Raw genomic sequence first — 8,364 nt, forward strand, 5'->3', positions numbered from 1 at the left:
GCCTGAGGTCTGCTCAGTATTTTTTTCTCTTTAAAAGGATAACTTGCATAGTTTGAAGTGAAGTGAAGTTATTTTCACTAATATCTACCTTACCTGTAGTAGACAGATGGTATATGACAGTTTCATGAGGTAATTATATTTTGTGCAAAATTATTTTGATAACTCCACATGATCAGGTGACTGAGTCCTCAGTTAAAGTCCCATGAGACCCAACCAACCCAATCATACATCTTACAGTATTAACCCAAGCAGTTTGTTTCTGTTTTTGACTGTCACAAACGTCTCCATCTTCTCGCAGCTCCAGTGTGAATTCAGTCAACTATTGGACTGGTCTGGACAGCGCCTATTAACTGCTCCAGCTAGTGGTGAGCACCTGCAGGCCCCAATTACTGCATATTTAATCATGTCCACATAATAACCATACTGCTCTGATGACGTATGAGCATGAAATGGCAACAAAACTAGTCATAGCCTCCTTATTTATTATCTGATTTTAATAAAACATAGTTTAATTACATCTGAGAAAATTGCTCATGTTGTGAAATTGTTTATTTATGTATTTTCCCTAGATATAAATTTATAAATAATTAGTTTTGCCTGTTCTGCAAAGATGCAGAACAGTATTAAATACATTTCTCTTTTATATTTAATAACTAAACTTTATACAATTTCTGCTATAGAAGCCATAGTTTGATAAATACTTTATAAAATATTTTACTTTATTTGATGACTGCTATGAATATTGCAACATTCTACAAACAATTGAGTTTTAGTCTTTTATTGATGTCTGAGGTACACCACAACAAAGGCAAGATGTTGCTGAAAAACATCTCAAAGCCACTTGTTTTGTCCTCATTACTCTTTCTGTCTGCTCTATCCAGCACCACATGCAGCACTGGCGTAGCTCTGCTAAAGGTTGCCCCCCGTCCTGTAAAATGCAGAATCGTCCTTTATTCAGCAGTTAAGTATTGAATTCTGTATTGACTTGAGGTCTGTTTATCATTAAAGCCTGAATGAAGGACAAGAATACTAAAGTCGTCTTGCCCCGCCTCCATACAGCTCTGCTGTGCCACTCGCTATTTGAGAAGTACTGGCCTAGTGCTTTCACTAAGTAGCCAAACATTGCCTTGCTCAATGTTTGTGCAAGGCATGCTCAAACATTGCGCAAACTATTCAAAAATTCAAATTCAATTGAAAAGAATTTGTCACTTTACTTTTATTTTATTAATAAAATTCTATAATATAGAATATATTCTATATTCATCATAAATATTTATTTTGCTAACTCACAGTGTTTAAATTTTGCATGAATTTTCTGCTTGACTTTTAGTCTATAAATAGTGAATTTAGCATTTTACAATAAAAAAAGAAACCTATCTCTGGCAAAGCTAAAAGCAACCAGTTATTTTGAAACAAGTGACATTTAGATAGTCACTCCTGTTATGATCTGCCTCTCAGACTCCATTTAGATTTTGCACACAAGTCACACTTAGCCTACAGTAAAATCCCGTAACAATTATTTTTAACATGGGATTAAAGAAAAACAAGGAATAATAATAGCCATAGTACTGTAATAGAAATGTGCTGTAGAAGTATTTATCTCTCAAATTGCCATAAATTCTACTATTGAAATGTGATATGCAGGGTGGTGATTTCACTCGAGGGACTCCACATCAAATGGTATAAACATCCTAAACAGTGTTTCACACACTGAACAGCCTCTGACAATGGAACTGGAGATCTATATGCAAGACAATACATTACATTCTCCTGGGAGAAAAACAACATGGTGGGGAAAGTAATAAAATACAGCTGGCATGTGCAAAAAGACTGTGTTTACATTGTTTCTGGTGCTTGGTATTTGAAGGGGAGACAGGAAGATGAAAGCGGTCCAGAGTATCCTGATTTTATAGTGTAGTGCAAAAGTACTCATACCTCTGAATATTTAAGCCCAAATCTGTAATTCAATAACAACAAGCCTTGTCTTGTTGAGTGACAAAATTGTGGTATTGTTAAAAAATGTCAAACAAAATTCCCTGTTTGATGTGCCATAGGCCATGTAGAAGCTCTTGAAGATGGTATTCTGATCAGAGGAGACCAAAATGTAACTTTTTGCTCTAACTTGGAGACGCGACATGTAGCAGAAATCTAACAATCGAAACACACCACTATCAACACATAAGCATGTCATGGTATTCAGTTTTTTTATTCATGTTCAGCTGAAATCAGATATTTACATTCACTGAATCAAAAACAAACATTCAAACTTTTCTTCTCACTGTCTGAAGTTAAATCAGACACCAAGTTTTCTGGCATTTAAAGAAAGTAGAAAAGAAATGAAGCCCTGACCCAGCACTGTAGGTTGGAGAGCCCAATGTTGGACAGTAGTGGCGGGACACCACCATTCCTCCATCAGGACACAGCGAGACACACACACCACACACCAACACTGCTTCACCCACACACAACTGGAGCAGGTGTAACACGGGACTGCTAGAGCAAAGCCCCTTGCTATAGTGCACCCCTGCAAAAACAAGACCCAGCAGATCCATATCCAGGAGTACATGCCCAATATCCATGTGCAGGAAGCAATCCTGAAAAAAAAAACACACCCAAGCGAGCAAGGGACAAAAGGTCCACAAAACAAAAAGCAGAACACCTGTTTATCTCTGTCATGTCCTCACCAACATCATGCCTCTGTGCCTTCTCTCTCCCTCTTTCTCACATCCTGTCCCTGATTTTGTCTGCCTCATTTCTACTTTGTTGACATATGTGAGTCGGATGAATCAGACTCACATATTATTCAGGCGTTTGAGTGAAGCTCATGTGAATCTGATGTAGTTAATATGGTGGCAGCTGACAGCACTGTGAAAATCCTACACAGAGACACTCCCACATATTGGCCTAAGTGTGCTCACTCATATTCCTGCAGTTGTAAGTGAGGTAAGCTTGTAACTCATATGTGAATTTCTACAAACCACCATCCCCCAAATCAATGTTTGTCAGATTACACCACCTTTTGTTGTCCCTACATGATGCATCCTTGGGTTACCAACTTTTCCTTTAAATGTTTACAATACTGTAGCCATGAAAATAACATTTTCTTTTGGGACATTTAGGTATGGGATGTACAAGTCTCAGTAAAACCTCATGGGGGTGGTGATGCACTGGTTTGTTAGTTGTCTCCTGAGAAGAGAAAAAGAAAAGGACAGAAAACAAATACTAATTTCCCACCAGTGCTCTTGTTGTTTCTGGGAGGTAAATTATTCAAATAAGGAAAACATAAATTCTTTACACACTGTCTTGCTTATAATTCTTACCAAAGTAATGGCTAATACAATCCTTTGGGAAGGAGTGAAGAGAATAATAGGTGGAATTTCTGCTAATGTTTTCAGTTTCTTTCAATCCTCAGACAGAATCTTTTTTCATCACAACTTGTTTGATTCTTTTTTAGAGGAAGCAGATAAATGTTTCTGTCACACTGTTTAAAATACTACAGAGAAACTGCTGCAATCTTCAAAACCTAAATCACCATGTTCCAAAAAGAAACATAGCTGTGGAGCAGAAATACATTGTTTGTATGTGTGAGTCACTTTGAGTTGAATAAGGAAGTAAATTAGTAATAGTTATTTCTTTTCACAGTAATGTTCAGTTTAGACACATTTTTGGTTGCTCTGAAGCAGAGGTGTGACCAAGTCACTGTGTTGCAAGTCTCAAGTAAGTCTCAAGTCTCTGTCCTCAAGTCCGAGTCAAGTCTCAAGTAAAGACAGGTAAAGTCGAGTCAAGTCTCAAGTAAAGACAGGTAAAGTCGAGTCAAGTCTAAAGTCAGTAACCTTTAATTTCAAGTCATTTCGAGTCGTTTTTATTTTTTTAATAATTTGCAATTATACATAAAATTCAAATAATAGACCATTTGTTCTTTTTAAAATATGTATTTATCTCAAATGATAGAACATGTGTAGCTGAACACAAAGTATAAAAAAACATTTTTAAATTGGACCACTTTATTGCGCAGTTCTGTTAAACTTGATATTCAATAAAAAAAAGACAAAAATGCTGACATTTCCACAGCACAATACAAAGAACCATAACAGCAGTTTTTTCCTCTTTTCTCTGACCTGGTCACTGAGTGAACATGTATTTTTAAGTGTCCATGTTTTGAGTGACATAAGAAACAAAACAAATATATCAACTGAACAATTAACAGAAATCTGCAATTGAGGATACTGTATTTCAGTTAACTATTCTGCATTGCATTTGCAAAAGACCAAACTGACCAAAAGTCTGTCTGTCATTTGTGCACGATGAGGACGTAAAATGATGCCACTATAGCTGAAGACGTGCTCCACTGGAGCACTGCAAGCAGGCACTGCCAAAACTCTGGTCGCCACATTAAACAGTGAAGAAAGAGTGTGCATGTTCATTGCCCAGAACAAGAAGGTGTTCTGTCCATCAGCAATATGGAGGTAATGACTTAGCTGTAGTGCTGGACTTGTCTGGACATCCTTCTTCTGCCTCTTACAATAAGCAGCAAACAGTCCTCCATTTTCACTGTCCTTTTGATCTTTATCACCAGGAGTCACGTGTTGCTCCAACTTTGCAGGATCTGCAGCATTTTCCTTTTTTCTTTTTTTTTCCCAGCAAAGCTATACTACTTGGAAATGGGTTCTGTACGACATGTGACAGTCACGCCGGTCAGTGCATTAAGAAAAAAACTGTTGACTTAATGCACTAACTGCAGTAAACAATATATTGTCAATATAATTTCCCAACGTAGATGTCTTCAAATACACCAACCATCCTTAGATGGTACTAGACCCGGCTCGTCATCATGATGGGACAGAGAGACTCTGTTCCCTGTGTTCAGGTCCAGAATCTGCTTTATGTTCCGGAGCCCCGCTCACTATCCACCGGCTTCCTGAGCTAACACGGTGCACATTGAAGGACCGGATTTATGGTAAATCATCGTTAGCTAAAGTCAACTATCTTACAGCAAAAGAAAAGTGCCACCTACCGATCTTTCTGAAGCTTCAAATGCCGGACAAAGTTGGACGTCATGGCATCTCCATCCGATATTCTCTTCTTGCATGTTTTACAAGTTGCAGTTCGTTTTTTAGTCGAAAGTTCATAACCTACGTAGCCAAAATAAATTACTTGCGGAAGCATATCTGGGAGCGGTTATTATTTCAAATCCCTGAGCTCTGTAGCCACTGCCATCCTGTTAATTTGATTGGTTGTGCTGCAGCTAATACACATCCATACATAAGGAGAGAGGAAAACATAGTGACGGTCTGTGCATATTGGAATTTCGGCTAATGTTTTCAGTGAAATTAATTAATGACGTCACTTTATAAATAATGTGTTTTAAATTTTAAGACTTTGAGTAAAAAATATCAAGTCTTTTCAAGTAAACAGCTTCAAGTCGAGTCAAGTCCCAAGTCAATGGCATGAAAGTCAAAGTCAAGTCCGAGTCTGAGCATTTTTTCAAGTCAAGTCTCAAGTCGTGATTTTAACGATTTCGAGTCTGACTCGAGTCCAAGTTCAGTTTAGACACATTTTTGGTTGCTCTGAAGTACAAAAAACATTTCATATTATTAACCCATTAAGCAAAAACCTTGCTGACACTTGTGGAGTTTTCTATTACTCATATTCTTATAATGGAGAAAGTATGGAAAGTAAATTATAATTAAAGTGAATTATTATTATTTTTTTATTATGACCCAATATTATATGCACTTACACTTCAGATTACATAAACAAAAAGTTCAAAGTACAACTCTCATTAAAATGTAGTTTTGTCTAACTTAAAGTATATACTTCCCAGTGTAAGTTGAAAGTAAACTTCATTTATTGATATTTTGTTGTCTTTTGTATTTCAAATGTATATACATTTTTATGAATTTCTGTTGTGGGCTCCTGTAGATAGGTGTGTATTTGTTCCTATGTTTGTACATGCCCACATAAAACCAAACCAAGCTATTGTAAGATGTCAGTCTTTGTGTGCTTGCTGTTCAAACTGTGATTTTCTCTTTGCATGTGTAAAAACATATGGTGAGTCAGTGTGTAGGAGTTGAGCGCCAGTGTGTGTGTGGGTGAGGGAGAGCTAGTGGTTAGATGGTTATGAATAAAAGAGAGGGTTTGGGTTATGCACCAATAGATGGCACTCTACCCTTTTGTGATTGGGTAAACCATGACCTAGACGAGGATCGTTCTAAATGCACGTTTCCAAATGTAAGCTAAATATCAAACCTGACTTTTCTTTCAATCTCCAACTTTTCTTTTGTTCTGTAAGGGAATGCAATAAAATAAAAACAGAAAGCAGGCTATAAAGAGTGTGCCTTTTACTCCTATGAGTGGATGGAAAGGAAATTGAGATTTGAAGCTTTTGAGAAGCTAAAAGATAGGACTCCTGGAAACACTTTCCAATTCATATGCACATGCAATGATGCTCAAATGTAAAGCTGTGGTTTATTTCTGCCTGTTCTAAAAATAGGGCATACTGAAACGGAGTTACATAAATGTGTGACTCACTGGATAAACTATTTCTTTAGTATTTTTTCATACAGCTCCTATCAAATCAACACCAGGTCTGTGGGTGTGGTAAAGTAGGAAAGTACAGTAACATTACTTTGTCATATAGGGATCTACAGCTTTGTACAGTATAGGTGAAGAAATACAGCTACAATGTAAATAAAAAATAAAAAACAGGGGAATAATGGACTTCAGCCATTGTACTCCACTCTTGTTCATGTTCATGCTGACACTGATATCCAAAGATAAATACCTGAAGCTTTCACACATGCAGTACTATTGGGTGAAATGTCTACTATCCGTTAATTTGCGTTTTTCTCTCATGTAAGTATAATCTTAATTGTGCAATAGTACATTTTAAAAAAGAGAAATAGGAAAAACTAGATTTACATAATTTGGCTTTATTGAACATAGTAATATATACAATATAGTAATATATACAATGTGGGAAAAGTGAGTGAAGGTTCATTTTCTATCAGGCTTTGCAGACCTGAAACTGCATATATTGTTGTCAGTTGCATCAAAAATGGCATTATGACCGTAAATCTGTTCAGGAGAAAAGTACTCAAGATAAATAAATGTTAATGGGAAAATGTAAAACCTGCCACTGCTTATTTAAACAAGTAAATTGGTTAATACAACTGATCATCAACCAGGGTCATAGAATAGGAATGCAAACTTATATAAATATCTAATTATACACACAAAAAAATTCACAGAAAATTGAGAATTCATTGTCTTTTAAGCGTTGTCCATGATCTTTAGGCAAATAACAGTGTAAAAAAATATGAGACATGGATTAACACTGGCAAAGTCAAAGAATTAACAAAGTACATGCTGATGACTTAAAAAACTGAAGTAAAACATTAGCTTTGTGGTCAAATTCACCACAATATTTTTCCATTATTGAAGTTCACAACCGTCTACGATCATAGACCACAAGGAAGACATGCAAGTGAAATTCTTGCAGTGGCGTGGAGGAGCTGAGCAGCTAGGCTTGGGTCCTAGGGCAGATGGTTTGGTCTACTAATAAAAGCAAACATGCTCAGTCATGTGGAAAGAGTACTCTCACTCGCACAAAACATATGTCAACTCTTTCTGCTTTTAATTTCTGTTTGGGTCTTTCACTACAGGTGACTCAGCAACTTGGAGGCCTCATTGGGTCTGAGCCCTCAGTCCAGTACAGTCCAGTAGAAAGCTAAGTTCACAGTCCATGAGGTTTTCTTATTGTACAACCTGATGTATGGGGAATAACAGGGGAAAATGCTCTAATTTCCTCACTTTCTGCCCCAAACACAAAGTGGAGGAGGGTGATAAAATAATAATAAAAAAACAGAAGAAACAAAATTCATACAGGCTGACAAAGTTGTTTCTTTTTGTGATACATTGATGAAAAAGATCCAAACAACTGGAGACCTTATTTTATGGAAATCTATGCGAAACATGTATCTATTGTTACACTTACTTTGAATGTAAAGCTACAGAATAAATATTACAGGAATATTTCTTTGTTGCATTTTTAAAGTCAGGATCATTGAAATTATAACCAGTCATAGTCCCCTTACCTACTGCCAAATATACCATTTAAGAGTTATATTGTAGAAAATGTAGAAATCCTAAGAACAATGGAATGCTAAGAGTTGGTCAGAAGGGCAACCCAAGTTTAGCACTTTAACACAATTCATATTAATAATGTTTGTAAGCCTGGGATACAATGGTATGTTTAAGGATATGCACTTTCTGCAGTTTTACAAGAGACCATTTTAAAGTTTGCTTGTTTTCTCAGCCAAAGAATGTTTGTGTTACAGTATATTGTTTCCTTGGTTCAGACCG

This window comes from Gambusia affinis, linkage group LG15, assembly GCF_019740435.1.
Source record: "Gambusia affinis linkage group LG15, SWU_Gaff_1.0, whole genome shotgun sequence".
NCBI classification, from domain to species: Eukaryota; Metazoa; Chordata; class Actinopteri; order Cyprinodontiformes; family Poeciliidae; genus Gambusia; species Gambusia affinis.